The sequence below is a fragment of the Mesoplodon mirus genome (genome assembly GCF_964341445.2).
Source record: "Mesoplodon mirus genome assembly, chromosome: 4".
Classification (NCBI taxonomy): domain Eukaryota; kingdom Metazoa; phylum Chordata; class Mammalia; order Artiodactyla; family Ziphiidae; genus Mesoplodon; species Mesoplodon mirus.
Genome location: NC_138979.1, coordinates 95717645 through 95733818, shown reverse-complemented (window position 1 = coordinate 95733818; position 16174 = coordinate 95717645). Strand labels below are relative to the sequence as shown.

General features: G+C 37.3%; 1 protein-coding gene across 8 annotated transcripts in view; it reads right to left on the bottom strand.

Moving 5' to 3' along the window:
• GABPB1 (GA binding protein transcription factor subunit beta 1) overlaps positions 1-16174 on the bottom strand; it is a 74233-nt gene that overhangs the window by 43914 nt on the left and 14145 nt on the right. The window lies entirely within an intron of this gene.

Below are 16174 nucleotides of genomic sequence, written 5' to 3'. Positions count from 1 at the left end.
GAGTTTCCAAGGAAGGAGGTTCCCAAGGAAAAGACATGCTGGTAAATCTCCTAAGAGTAAAGCTTTTCTCTTTTTTGAAGTGGGTTAATCATGGGTCTAAGAAATCTCAGCAAAAGAAAAAGACTAGACAATTTCTTTTTCAGAGGGAAAAATAACCATACAAGAAAGGAACTGTAATCCCAATATATACATATATGACAGGGATTAGCAAAGAATAATAGTTCTAGGGCTGTAGTAACCAGTGAAAACTAATCCAAGCAAAATTTTTTGTGTAATTCTATTGAGAGGATAAAGGGCAAGGAAAATATGCATAGAGATTGTTTGGTTTAAAAGAACTAAAACTTCATCTTCATAAGTAGGAAGTCAGAGATATCTAAAATAGAAAAATCAAGAAATAGCATACCCTTGTGATTTAGAAATATGAAGGGGCTTCCCTGGTGACGCAGTGGTTGAGAGTCCGCCTGCCGATGCAGGGGACATGGGTTCATGCCCCGGTCCAGGAGGATCCCACATGCCGCGGAGCGGCTGGGCCCATGAGCCATGGCTGCTGAGCCTGTGCGTCCGGAGCCTATGCTCCGCAACGGGAGAGGCCACAACAGTGAGAGGCCCGCGTACCGTAAAAAAAAAAAAAAAAAAAAAAAAAATGAAGGGAAGTACGAGAGAAAAAAAAAACTAAAACATAAGATAGATGCCTCTGGGAAAGAGGGTTCTGGGATGGAAAGGGATGACAGAAGGGACTGCAGGTTTTTTACCATAAGCCTTGTATTTTTTACTTTTTCAACTATGGACATGTACACTTTCATAGAAATAAAATTACAATAATATGTGTTCACTGTATACAAGAAATGTATAGTTCAAAATCAAAGTCATCCCCACACCTCCTTGTGTTTTTACTCCTGAGACGTAACCACTATTTAAATGTTTAGTGTGTATCCTTCCTGATCTCTTCTATGCATGTTGAAAACACACATACACACAATGCCTACTTTTTTTTAAACAAACAAACCAAAAAAATACACACAAAAAGGGAACATATTACATTGTTCTGCAGCTTGCTTTTTTTCACTTACCAAGGATTCCCTTTTTTATCAGTGACATCTTTCTCTGTCAGTATACACAGACCTAAACATCCTTTTTATGCTGCACAATATTACGGAGTGTGGTAGGTAGGCTGAATAATGTCCCCCCACCCCCAGACATCTAGATCCTAATTCCCAGAATCTGTGAATATGTTAGTTTACTCGGCAAAAGGGACTCTGCTGATGTGATTAACTTAAGGATCTTGAGATAGGAAGAGTATCCTGGATTGTCCAGGTGATCCTAATGTAATCACAAAGGTCTTCATAAGAGGGAAGCAGGAAGGTCAGACCCTGAGAGAAGGAAGCACAGATGAAAGAAAGGGAGATCTGAAGATGCTACAGATGCTAACCTTGAAGATAGAGAGAGGGGTCACCAGTCAAGAAATGTAGGCAGGGCTTCCCTGGTGGCACAGTGGTTGAGAGTCTGCCTGCCGATGCAGGGGACACGGGTTCGTGCCCCGGTCCGGGAAGATCCCACATGCCGCGGAGCGGCTGGGCCCGTGAGCCATGGCCGTTGAGCCTGCGCGTCCGGAGACTGCGCTCCGCAACGGGAGAGGCCACAACAGTGAGAGGCCCACATACCGCAAAAAAAAAAAAAAAAAAAAAAAAGAAATGTAGGCAGTTTACAAACTAGAAAAGGAAAGAAAACGGATACTCCCCTAGAGCCCCCAGAAGGAACACAGCCCTGCTGAAATCTTAATTTTAGGTCTCCTCACCTCCAGAACTGTAAAGTAATACATTTGCATTGTTTTAAGGCACTACGTTTGTGGTGATTTGTTACAGCAAATAGGAAACTATTACACTATTGACAGAGGAAACAAATACACGGAGTATGAGTCCATTGATTAATCGATCCCATTTAAAATTTTCATTTTTACAAATAGTGCTGCAACACTACATACATAAAACATGCACTTGTGTTTGCATTTTTAGAGAAATTATTATGAAAAGTTTAGTTGCTAGATTTTTTTAAATCACATTTTAATTGTAACAGACATTGTCAAGTTATCTACCAGAAGATTATATCAATTTACACTCCCACTATCAGTGTACAAGAGTGACTGTTTCTCCATAAGGTTCCCCACTCCCCTAAGAACTTGATCATGGGTCAAGATCTCCTAAAGTCAAGGCCAAGGATCCAGTGAAATCATATTCACAAAGCTGATGAAAAAACTTCCTTCCATAATAACTTTCTTCAGGAATCATAACCTGAAGAAATTTCACTACTCCACTAGGAGAGCAAGACTTAAGTACAAGACACACTCTTTACCATCTTTAAAGCCTCTATTAAAAGGACATTCTTTGCCCCCAGCTGGGAGTCAGGGAGAAAATGCCCTTCTTGGATTCTCCCATGACATTTTTCACCCACTTTGCCAGTGAAAGCCTGCTCAAAACCCTGTGTGTTCTTATTTGACCCACCAACTCACCAATTATTAAATGACAATAATTCCTGACATTTATAAAACAGTCTAAGAATTTTACACATATTAACTCATTCAATCTCACATAATATAAAGTAGGAATTACTATCATCATGATTTTACAGATGAGGAAACCAAGGCACAGTAGGTTACACTGCCCAAGGTCAGCCTGCTAGTGGGGATCTGAACCAAGGCAACCTGGCTCCAGAGTGCAGACTCACAGTCACTATGCTCTACCCTTGGTCTGAACCTCCTAGTAACCATAGGCCAGACGTCCCCACTGAATGCAGGCACTACCAGTGCTACCCCCTGGCCTAAACACTAACCACTATCTCTACCCACATAATTTTATTTCACATTGAACATAGAGGTAAAACAACAAAACTCGCCACCAAATTATACTCTGATTTGCATTGGTCACCAAATAGTTCATGTTTATGTGTCTTATCTAAATTACAAAATGCCTGGAGGCTAGGAGGGTAGCTAAGGTGTCTTTCCACAGGATTCCTTTCCTTTTCCCCTTAAATATTGGCAGTTCCTCAGTGTTTCATTTTTTAGCCCTTTTTTCCTTTCTCTACATTCTCTCCTCTAGCAGATTTTATCTTTTAGCCATGGTTACCTGATGACTTCCAACTCTATCTTCAGTTCAAGCCTCTCTCCAGAGCACTAGACCCAAGTATTCACCTGCATAGACACCTCCACCTGTACATCCCAAGGCACTTCAAAATTCAAATTGTCCAAGTACTGGCTTGTTCCCTAGGGTCAGAAACTTTGGAGTCATTTTTGACTCCTCCTCCTTCCACAACCCCCTCAATTCCAAACAATCATCAAGACCGGCCACTTTTACTCCCTAAATCTCAAATCTTCTACCTCTTTCCACTGATACAGAGTAGGCCTTCAATAAATATTTGTTGACTGGATTTTCTCCTCTGCCACAATCCTTGCCCATGCTTCCAACCTTTCTCTTAGAGTACATCTAAACTAGTGTCTATGCCTCAGTCTCGCCTTCCTCTAATTTATTCTCCACTGTTACCAAACTTCTTAATCATTCTTAAAGAGAAATCATGTCCCTCCTCAGTTAACTCAGATAAAGTCAAACTCTTTGCCATGAGATTCAAAGCCTTTCACATTTGGCATCTGCTACTGTTGCCCCCCACTCACACTGAATTCTATACTCCAGACAATATGTTGCACTAGGCTCTTTTTCTCATCTTTGGGCATCTATACACAACATCCCCTCTGCCAAAAACAGTGTTCTTCTCTCCATACCCACTTTGCCATATTTATTCCTACTTGTTTTTCAGAGTTCAGTTTATCTCCTCAGAGAAGCCTTTCCTGATGGCCCCCAAATTAACTCAATTATCTTTCCTGTGTGTTCTTCTAGCATCCTAAGTTTATCTCTATTATGGCATTTATCAAACCACATTAAATGTGTCCATTTACTTGGCTACAACTTGTTACTGAGCCTGGGCTATGGTGCCTGGTAAATAAGTATTCTTTCACTGAATAAATAAACAATTGTTGTTTGGGCACTGTAGAAACTGCAGAAATACTTGGGATAACCGATAAAGTCACAACATTTGACATTTTAAATGTAAATTAGGCTGAGAGCCTCACAAATTCTAGAAAATAGCAGAATCAATAGAATGCTCAATGAATTCCTATCAACCTCGTAATTAAATTCCTCATAACTGAGTGAGGCTGGGACTTGCCTGGATATTCTCCTTTTACTGGCAGCAACTCAAATTGACAGATTTGATCCAAAATAATCTGAGGTCAATTCTATGAGTCAAAGGAGAAAATTGTGAACATAATCAGTAAGTATGGATAATGGCTTCATCTGGGACCCTCAGAATCACTCTTGGACCTGCCAAGTTAGTAATATGGACAGCAAGCCAGAACTTACCTAATAACCAGCAATAGGAGAGTGAAGCAAGATCAGCTCAGGGCCACTCTCAATGACAGTGGATCAAATCAGTACCAAACTGAGTTCAAAGGTTTCAACTCAGTATGTTCTAGAACTGAACCGTCCAATACAGCAGCCACTAGCCATATGAGGCTACTGAGCATTGAAATGTGGTTAGTCCAAACGTAAAATATCTCAATAATTTTTATACTGATTACATGTTGAAATATTTTGGATATAAGGGGTTAAATAAAATATATTAAAATTAATTTCACCTGTTTTTATTTTTAAATAAATTTTACTTTATTAAAATTTATTTTTTTTTTTTTTTTTTTTTTTTTTTTTTCTTTTTGCGGTATGCGGGCCTCTCACTGTTGTGGCCTCCCCCGTTGCGGAGCACAGGCTCCGGATGCGCAGGCCCAGCGGCCATGGCTCACGGGCCCAGCCGCTCCGCGGCATATGGGATCCTCCCAGACCGGGGCACGAACCCGTATCCCCTGCATCGGCAGGCGGACTCTCAACCACTGCGCCACCAGGGAGGCCCTAAAATTTATTTTAAATAAATTTTTGTGGCTACAAAAACTTTTAAATTAAACATGTGGCTCACATTATATTTCTATTGGACAGAGCTGTTCTAGAACCACTAGTCAAAAATTCTTACAGGCACCTACCTTAGAATTTGCAAAAAGTTGCAACATTTTAAAGTAAGATATGGGGCAGGGGTATGCTGTGGGGAATGAGAGAAATAAGTAAGGGACATTAAGGTGCACAAACTTCTAGTTACAAAATAAATGAGTTATGGGTATGAAATAAGACAATGGGGAATATAGTCAATAATAATGTAATATCTTTGTATGGTGATAGATGGTAATTGACTTATTGTAGTGATCATTTTTAATGTATAGAAATATCAAATCATGATGTTGTGCACCAAGAAACTACCACAGTGTTGTAGGTCAATTATACTTCAAAACAAACAAACTCATAGAAAAAGAGATCAGATCTGTGGTTACCAGAGGCAGGGAGTGGGGGGAGGGGGAATTGGATGAAGGCAGTCAGAAGGTACAAACTTCCAGTTAAAAGGTACTAGGGATGTAATGTACAACATGACATTAATGTTGTACAATATTAATGTAATCTACAACACTATATTAACATGGGTTAATATTATTAACACCGCTATATGTTATGTATCAATATAAAAGGGTTTTTTTGAATTTTTGAATCTTATTTATTTTTTCATAAAGCAGGTCCTTATTAGTTATCCATTTTATACAGATCAGTGTACACATGTCAATCCCAGTCTCCCAATTCATTACACCACCACCACCCCTCTTTCCCCCCTTGGTGTCCATATGTTTGTTCTCTACAACTGTGTATTTCTGCCCTGCAAACTGGTTCATCTGTACCATTTTTCTAGGTTCCACATATATGCGTTAATATACGATATTTGTTTTTCTCTTTCTGACTTATTTCACTCTGTATGACTGACTCTAGGTCCATCCAGGTCTCTACAAATGACCCAATTTCGTTCCTTTTTATGGCTGAGTGATATTCCACTGTATATATGTACCACATCTTCTTTATCCATTCGTCTACCAATGGGCACTTAGGCTGCTCCCATGACCTGGCTATTGTAAATAGTTCTGCAATGAACATTGGGGTGCATGTGTCTTTTTGAATTATGGTTTTCTCTGGGTATATGCCCACTAGTGGGATTGCTGGGTCATATGGTAATTCTATTTTCAGTTTTTTAAGGAACCTCCATACTGTTCTCCATAGTGGCTATACCAATTTACATTGCCACCAACAGTGCAAGGTTCCCTTTCCTCCACACCCTCTCCAGCATTTGTTGTTTGTAGATTTTCTGATGATGGCCATTCTAACTGGTGTGAGGTGATACCTCACTATAGTTTTGATTTGCATTTCTCTAATAGTGATGTTGAGCAGCTTTTCATGTGCTTCTTGGCCATCTGTATGTCTTCTTTGGAGAAATGTCTACTTAGGTCTTCTGCCCATTTTTGGATTGGGTTGTTTGTTTTTTTAATATTGAGCTGCATGAGCTGTTTATATATTTTGGAGATTAATCCTTTGTCCATTGCTTCATTTGCAAATATTTTCTCCCATTCTGAGCGTTGTCTTTTCATCTTGTTTGTAGTTTCCTTTGCTTTGCAAAAGCTTTTAAGTTTCATTAGGTCCCATTTGTTTATTTTTGTTTTTATTTCCATTACTCTAGGCGGTGGATCAAAAAAGATCTTGCTGTGATTTATGTCAAAGAGCGTTCTTCCTATGTTTTCCTCTAAGAGTTTTATAGTGTCTAGTCTTACATTTAGGTCTCTAATCCATTTTGAGTTTAGTTTTGTGTATGGTGTTAGGGAGTGTTCTAATTTCATTCTTTTACGTGTAGCTGCCCAGTTTTCCCAGCATCGCTTATTGAAGAAACTGTCTTTTCTCCATTGTATATCCTTGCCTCCTTTGTCATAGACTAGTTGACCATAGATGCACGGGTTTATCTTTGGGCTTTCTATCCTGTTCCATTGATCTATATTTCTGTTTTTGTGCCAGTACCATATTGTCTTGAATACTATTGCTTTGTAGTATAGTCTGAAGTCAGGGAGCCTGATTCCTCCAGCTCCGTTTTTTTCCTTCAAGACTGCTTTGGCTATTCGGGGTCTTTTGTGTCTCCATACAAATTTTAAGATTTTTTGTTCCAGTTCTGTAAAAAATGCCATTGGTAATTTGATAGGGACTGCATTCAATCTGTTTTTAAGTTTTTACAGGAATAAATCCTAAGAGTTCTCATCACAAGATTTTGTAACTATATAAGATGATGGATGTTCACTAAATTTACTGTGGTAATCATTTCATGATGTATATAAGTCAAATCATTATTCTGTATACCTTAAATTTCTACAATCCTGTATACAATTATATCTCAATAAAACCAGAAGAAATAAATACACACACACACACACACACACACACACACACATATATATATGGCACTCTTTTAGAAAAACTGCATCTGATGAATTTTCCCTGTTATGATACAGGATAGACTTTCCCTCTAAAAACTATAGGAGGATATAGCCTTTGCCCTTGTAAGACTTCACAAACTGATTTGGGGATGAAGGCATCCATAGATTCTACTAAGTTCTCTTCATCTTTGCAACCCACTGTCCCTTTTCCCCATTCAACTACTAGTCTCTTTTAAATCACATGTATTCACTCCAGGAAGAGACTGAGGCTTGAAAGGATTATGAGCAGAGAATGAAGATAAGGCTAGAATTCTATTAGACCTGGACCACTAGATGGTTTTGAATTAATCAGGAAAGCATACCTTACCTGTTTACTATAAAGTGAAACCAACAAACTGATAGATGTTGTAAGTCACAAGAGTGAACCATCAATATCCTGTCCAACAAGAAGAATGCATACACTTTGATCTTTTCTCTCCAAGATTTCTCTCACAGTTATCCCTTCCTCTCCACTACCTCTAGTCTTACACACTCACTGCCTCATACTTTAAACATCACAGCAGCCTCTTAGCTGACCTAACTCTAGTTTCTCCATCCTGCTGCCAGGCAATCCCCCTAAAATACAATTTCATTCAATTTAAACATTTCTATATGGGTCTCTACACAGTACCTACCCTCAAAGAATTCACCATCTAGTAGAGAAGACATACATTTCATGATCCCTTTGTCTAAAATTCTTATCAGTACAATCATTTTTAAGAAAAATTCATTGATATCTAGTAAAGTTGAAGAAGCATCTACCCTTTGATCCAGGGATTCCACTGCTAGGAAGCTAGCCTATTTCCTTGTGTACTCTACAATATGCATACAAGGAGAGGAACATGTACAAGAACGTCTATAGAAACATTATTTGTAATTGAAAAAGAGAAACTACAAGCAACTTAAGTGTCCATCAACAGAAAAACATTTTTAAAGTTGTTATTATAAAAATTTTCAAACATAGAAAAGTATATGTGTATGCATATATGTATGTACACAAACACACATACCCATATGCCTATCACCCACATTCTAAATTAAAAGTTGGCCATCTTGCTTCATCCTACTCCTTTCTAAAAAAAGTACTTTACAGCTGACACACACTGCAGTTGGTTGTTACATCTCTAAATTAGTTTTATTCTAGGTAAATTTCCCTTTCCCCCATCTACCCCACCTGTTTTTCTCCCCCATGACATTAAATGACCAGTTCATCTGTATCTCACATTCTGGATTTTTCTAACTGCTTCCTCAAGGTAGTACTTAATTTCTTTCATCTTCCATATTTCTTTATAAACTGAAAGTCTTAAAAGTTTGACTAAACTCAGATTTTAAATTTTAGACAAAATATTTCATAGATGATGCTATATACTTGATATTGAATCACATCAGGAAGCATACATTTTTTGGTTCATTTTTAGTGATGTTACAATTAAATTAGGTTGGTGATAGCCTGATCTTTCCACTGATCCAAAGTTTTATCATCTTACTTTGAGACCAACCAGTACTCTGTGGAGTTGCTTTGGTTCCATGTGAATATCCAATTCCCAATGAACCTTTTGCCTAATGGTTTTAGCATCCATTAATGATCCTGGCCCAAGTCAATTATTTCATAACAGGTTGTAATAAATTGTGATTTCTAAATCTATAATTCCTTCTATATTTATTACCTGGCATTCCTCATTAACTGTAATATAGTTTCTACTAAAAGGGCAGTTCGAATGTTTAATTACCAATTTTCAGAGTAAAGAACAGGTATAAAGCCCATTTCCATTTGTTTTGTTTTGGTTTTGTTTCAATAAATACTCTCCTTATTCTTTTTGATGTTCAACCTGTCCCAATTTTGGCCAACAAGAGCTTCTCTGGGTTGGTTTTTCGTTATCTTTGAAAGCTTTCTTGCTTCTGGCAAAACATGTTCCAGTTTCACTATGTGTGCTCCCTGCCCCAGTCCTGGAATCAGTCATTTCTTTGAGGAGTGCTGGATTCTAAGTAGAAGTAGTTAAAGACCAAAATTAGAGTGAGAGCAGTACTCATATCTACCAAAGGGACACACTATTTCTAGGTCCTTTCAATGGACAGAGATAAGAAAGAAATATGTATTTGGATAGAATTAAGAAATAAATATTTTAAATCATGAATTCATATTGATATTTATAATTCAAGTTCAACACTGTCATGTTTTTTGCTTAACTTCTTTGATTGTACACAAGTATCTCTACTGCCTCTTAATATATAAACATAAAAACTTATGGGCTTTATCCTACAATACATAACAAATGCTGTCAAAATAAAAATACCAATAATTCCTGAGCATATATCCAGAGAAAACCATAAGTCGAAATGATACATATACCCCACTGTTCACTGCAGCACAATAGCCAGGACATGGAAGCAACCTAAATGTCCATCAACGGAGTAATGAATAAAGAAGACATGGTACATATATACAGTGGAATATTACTCAGCCATTAAAAAAGAATGAAATAATGCCATTTGCAGCAACATGGATAGACCCAGAGATTGTCATACTGAGTGAAATAAGTCAGACAGGGAAAGACAAATATCATATGATATCGCTTATATGTGGAATCTAAAAAAAGAGTACAAATGAACTTATTTACAAAACAAAAATAGAGTCACAGATGTAGAAAACAAACTTATTTTAGTTAGTTACCAGGGGGAAAGCAGAGGGCAGGGGAGGGATAAATTGGAAGATTGGGACTAACATACAAACTACTATATATAAAATAGACAACTAATAAGGACCTACTGTATAGCACAGGGAACTCTTCTCAAGACTCTGTAATGACCTATATGGGAAAAGAATCTAAAAAAGAGTGGATATATATATATATACATATATTGATTCACTTTGCTGTATAGCAGAAACTAACACAACATTGTAAATCAACTATACTCCAATAAAAAAAAATTTTTAATACCGATATTACAACTAGCAATAAAATGAATGAAGTTTAAGATTTCTTTGCAGTTCTTTTTGTCTTTAGCATATATGCCATTTAGTGTTGAGCTCAAAAGTCACTTCAGATAGTGTTTTTCTTCATGTATTTAAATAACTATTTTGATATATACATTGGTTCACTTGTTCAAGTTCTCAATTTTAGGAGTTGTTTTTCATCTACTTTGACTTAGTGTAATTTTTGAACATGTAAAATATTTCCACATTTCAAAAGTCAAAACTAAATAAAAAGGTAAACCCAGAAATCTCACTTCCATCCCTGTTTCCTTCATGTCATTCCCAACCACCCCACACCACAGGGCAACAATTCTATTCTAGTTTGTCTTTTCGGTTTTTCTTTTTGCAACATAAGCAAATTAGTATATATATTCTTATTCCTCCCACACACACACCTCTTAACACCAAAAGAGCATAGTACATACATTGTTCTGCACTTTGCTTTTTTCTACTTAATATATAACCTTGAAAATCTCCTTAGAGATTTTCATCATTCTGTTTTACAGTAGCATAGTACTCAGCTATATGAAAATACCAGTTTATTTTTAATTAAAAAAAAACAAACCTAGCAATCGTTTACTCTCCAGCAATCAAGTCAAGACTTCAACTTACAATCCAAGGTCCTGTATCAACTGCTTCAACCTCACACATTCACCTCATCCAGTTTTCTCACCTCCCACTTAATAACCCCCAACAGTCATCAGAATCTAAACAGTTTTTCCTCATCCCATACATGCCCACCTTATTCCAGACCCAGTGCCTCCCTTCATGCTATTTTCCCAGTTTGGAATGGCTTCATTACTTTTCTCCAAATCCTAGACTCCAACCAAAACCCATTTCAAAAATTCCTCTTCCCCAATAAGCTTTCCTTAAATGAGCTAACTCCTCAACAATCCTTCCTTTCCATTTTTTCTCAGCAATTTATGCCATAGTCCATGTATTTCCCTTTCATTCATTACACAAATGTTTACTAAGCATACACTATCTGCCAACAGAAAGGTGAACAATGACAGACAAATCCCTACCCTCATGGAGCTTGTGGTCTGCAAGGAGAGCCTGGAAATCAACCAATCAATCAGTAAAAGTAGTAGTAGTAGTCGTGATAAATGCTATGAATAAAATCTAAGACGGTAAGAAAATATAAGGCAGGGTAAGAAAATGGAGAGTACTGGATTAGGGACAGAGAACTGCCATTTTAGACAAAGTCTAAGGACAGGCCTCTTTGAGGAGGTGACATTTGAGTAGAAACACAAATGAAGGGAAGAAGCAAAGCAAGGAAGGATTCCAGAGAAAAGCATGATGGATATGTCACTCTTTTAGCTGCTCAACATCAGAACACCCTCATATATCTAGGGAATTCTCCTCTTGAGTCTTGAAAGACAGAAATGGCCACCTGTTACTAAAGCTAGATATATACTTTCCCAGCTTTCCAAGCAGCTAGGGCACAGTCATATGATCTCCTCTCAAACAGAGAAGTAACTATACTGGAATTTAACTTAGATGATAATGCATAAAAAAAGCAGGAAGTACACAGAATCCATTATGGCAAGAGTGGAAGCAGATTCCAACGACAGTAGTGGTAGCAGTTTCTTCCTCTGATAAATTCCTTTTCTGTGAAATTAAGAGGTAGTTTCTGGTGCTTAGAACTAAGAGTTCTGACTGTTCCTGGTGATCCAGGGAGATGCAATAGCAAGTATAAGGGCCCTGAGCTAGAGTGAAGAGCAGGATATGCAATCACAGAGATATGAATGGGCCATTTCACGTAGGGTCTTATAGGCACTACTAAGGCATCTGGATTTTATTGAGTTTACTAGGAAGCTGTTGGAATATTTTAAACATGTGTTGTGATGTGGTTGATCTAGTTTTTAAAAACTACTCTTGTTATTATGTGGGTAATACATAGAAGGTGGCAAGAATTGAGGCAGTAATACTAGTTAGGAAAATATTTTGGGCTGATGGTGCCTGGTGCTAGGATGATACCTATGTGATCATTTAGACATTTTACCTTTAAGTACTATCTATCTAGGTTTAAATCTAGCATCTTATTTTGTGCTTTCCATTGTTCCCTGTTGGGTTTCTTTTCTCTCTTTCTTGCCTTCTTTTGGATTGATTCATTTCTTTTTTTAACATTCTATCTATTTCCTCTACTGATTTGGAAGTTATACCCTCTCTTCTTTCAGTGGTTCCCTAGATATACCATGCAGTAAAGTCTAAAGTTAATCAAAATCTTTAGTTCCCGCTTCCCCAAAGAACCTATAGAGTTTAGAAAACCCAAGCAACACATCAACCAAATGCAACGTGTGGACTCTGGATTCAATTTGAAGAAACTAAGTGTACATTTTTAAAAGTCATTTTTTAGGGCAGTGAAAAAATACTTATATGATACCATAATGATGGATACTTGTCATTATACATTTGTTCAAACCCATAGAATGTACAACACAAAGAATGAATCATAATGTAGACTATGGACTTTGGGTGATTATGATGTGTCAATGTAGGTTCACCAATTGTAACAAATGTAACAAATCCCCCACCACTCTGGTGGGGGATACTGACAATGGGGGAGGTTATGCATATATGGGGAAAGATGGTATATGGGAAATCTCTGTACTTTCCTCTCAATTTTGTCATGAACCTAAAACTGCCCTAAAAAAAAATAAGTTAAAGAAATCATTTTGGAGATAATTGGGGAAATGTGATCACTGCTTAAATATGTACTGATATTAAGAAATTATGTTGACAGTTTTTCTGGATCTGATGATATTGCAGTTTAAGTTTATATCTTTTTAGAGATTAAAAACAATATATTTACAGATTAAATGATGTGATACTTGGAATTTGTTTTAGAATAATTGGGGGATATATCAATATATGAAACCAGATTAGTAATGAGCTGATCACTGTTGAAGCTAGGTAATGAATGTGTGGTTCATTATACTCTTTCCTTTCCTTTTATATATTTAAAGTTTTCCACACAGTTTTTTTTTTTAATTTACCCTCCTTCTAGATAAGGACCCTAAAACCCCACTTATCCCCCTTCTCCTATTGCCTTGTTTTTTAATCCATCAGATATTTTTTACTGTTTCATGCAGTCCATATTCATTTTCATTTTCTAAATATACATCACTTTCTTTACTTTTCAGCCCTTCATACATTTTATTCCTACCATGTGGGATTCATTCTGCCTGATGTATATCCTTTAGAACTGCAATAATATGGTGCATGTGACCATTTAAATTTAAATTAATAAAACATTCAGTTCCTCAATCACAATAACCACATTTCAAGTGCTCAATAGCCCTATGTAACTTATAACTACAATATTGAACAGCACAAAGAATATTCCTATCATCACAGAAACTTCTATTGAATGGTGCTGGTTTAAAATTATCTTTAATAAATGTTGGTAACAATCTGTTTTTGTTTAAAATATCTTTATTTCACCATCATTCTTCAATGATATTTTCACTGGGTATAAAATTCTAGGTTGGCAGGGTTTTTTTTTCATTTCATATTGCAGACATCATTTCACTATCTTTTGATTTCTTTGATGTTGAGAAGTCATCTGTTAGCCTAATTCTTGCTACTTTGATGGTTATCTTCTTTTCCTCCAGCTACTTTTAGATTTTTCTTTATGTGACTGGTTTTCTGCAATTTCATTATGCTATGTCTAGGTGTGGAATTATTTCCATCCTAATTAGGATTCATTGGGATTCTTGAATCCTGGTTTGGAATCTTTCATTGTTTCTGGAAAACATCAGCAATCACCTCTTTAAATGTCCTATTTTCTCTCTCCTCTTCTTCTGGAATTCCAATTAAGGCTTTCTTACTCTATCCTCCATATCTCTTACCCTGTCATCTATACTTTCCATCTTTTTGTCTTTAACCTACATCCTGGATAATGCTGTCTGATCTATATTCCAGTTTAGTAATTTTCCTGATGTGTGCAATCTGCTGCAAATTATATCATTAAGTTTTAAATTCAGTTACTCTATTTTTTATTTCCAGCAGTTGTATTTTTTTTTCAAATCCACAATGCCACTTTTTTTTCCTGTTTCCTGTCTTCAAGTTTGTTATTTATTTCTATAAACACAGTAATCATGGTTGCTTTATCATGTATCTTCTAATTCTAATATATGATGCCTATGACAATCTTTTTCTGCTATTGTTTCCACTGGTTCTTGCCCATGTTTCCTTGTCTCCTTGTATGCTTGGTTATCTTTGACTATGTGCTGGTCAGTGTCCTTCAAAAATTATTTGTGGGGAGGCATAAGATGAAGGAGCATTCCTCAAAGGAACATTTGCATTTGCTTCTGCCAAACACCTGAGGGATAATACCAGTCAGGGACCAACCTAAATTAAGTCGTGACTTAAGTTTCCCTTACATAGCTAGGCTGTGATCACAGTTTTGTAGAGAGTTTTGTTTCCTTTCTTTTTTTTCTCCTGTTCTGCTCAGTACCAAGACAACCTGCCCCGAAGTCCCTTGATATTTGACTGGGAGGTAGGCAATGAAAGGGGATCAGGAGTTAGTTCTGGTTCATCCTTCCCCCTCAGGTGTAGACATATGGAGTTCAAGCCTAACAAGGAAGGATCTCTTAAAAGACTTTACCTGTCCATATGTGGGTAGGCTCTGAGTCTTGATTTCTGTCCATCTCATCCCACAAGGCTGATAAAGAGAAACCTAAATTTCCTGGTATCATCAAACATACTCAAGGCAAAAGTGGCTTTAGTTCTCTAGGTATTCTGCTAACCTCTCTTGGTTTAGGCTTTCTTCCAGAGTTTGACTTACCAGATTCCACTATCTCCCCAGTTCTTCAAAGCTCTTAAGGTAGTGCTTTATATATCTTATCCAGCATTTTCAGTTGTTTCCAAAAAGAGAACTGGTTTAAGTAATCTATCCCACCATTACCCAGATTCAAGATATATTTCAGGGCTTCCCTGGTGGCGCAGTGGTTGAGAGTCCGCCTGCCAATGCAGGGGACACGGGTTTGTGCCCCAGTCCGGGAAGATCCCACATGCCGCGGAGCGGCTAGGCCTGTAGGCCATGGCTGCTGAGCCTGTGTGTCCGGAGCCTGTGCTCCACAACGGGAGAGGCCACAACAGTGAGAGGCCTGTGTACCGCTAAAAAAAAAAAAAAAAAAAAAAAGATATATTTCAAAGTAGAGTTAACAGGTCTTCCTGATGCACACACACAAAAAGAGGAGTCAAAGATAATAACTAAGTTTTTAGTCTGAACAACTTGATGAGAAGTGCGATTATTTACTGAAACAAAGATGGCTAAGTGGGATAGGGTGGGTCATATGTTAAAGAGTTTGGCCACAGACTTGTTAAGTTTGAGATGCTTTAGCTAGGTTTTAAGTTTCTTGTGGGGAGAGACAAAACTTTCTTTTAGTGTCATTTGCACCCATAACTACTTTAGAGCAGTGCTACAGACATAGTGGATATTCAACTAGCAAGGCATTCTCCACATTTAGCAGCATCTCTGGTCTCTACCCTTAGATACCAGTAGCAACCCCCTCCCCATTTTATGACATCAAAAAAATGTCTCTAGATATTGCAAAATCACTCCAACTGAGAACCACTAACTAAATCCTTCTTGAATTAAAGTTAATTTCTATACACTGTGCTATCACCATCCTTTCCATCACCGTCCACTCAACTGGACATATCAAAGATATATAAGATATATATGAGTTGATCCAAGCCAAAACTGTAGCCAAGCCCAATTCAGCGTTTCCCAAAAGCTCCAGAGGACTGCAGTACTGAGAAAAACA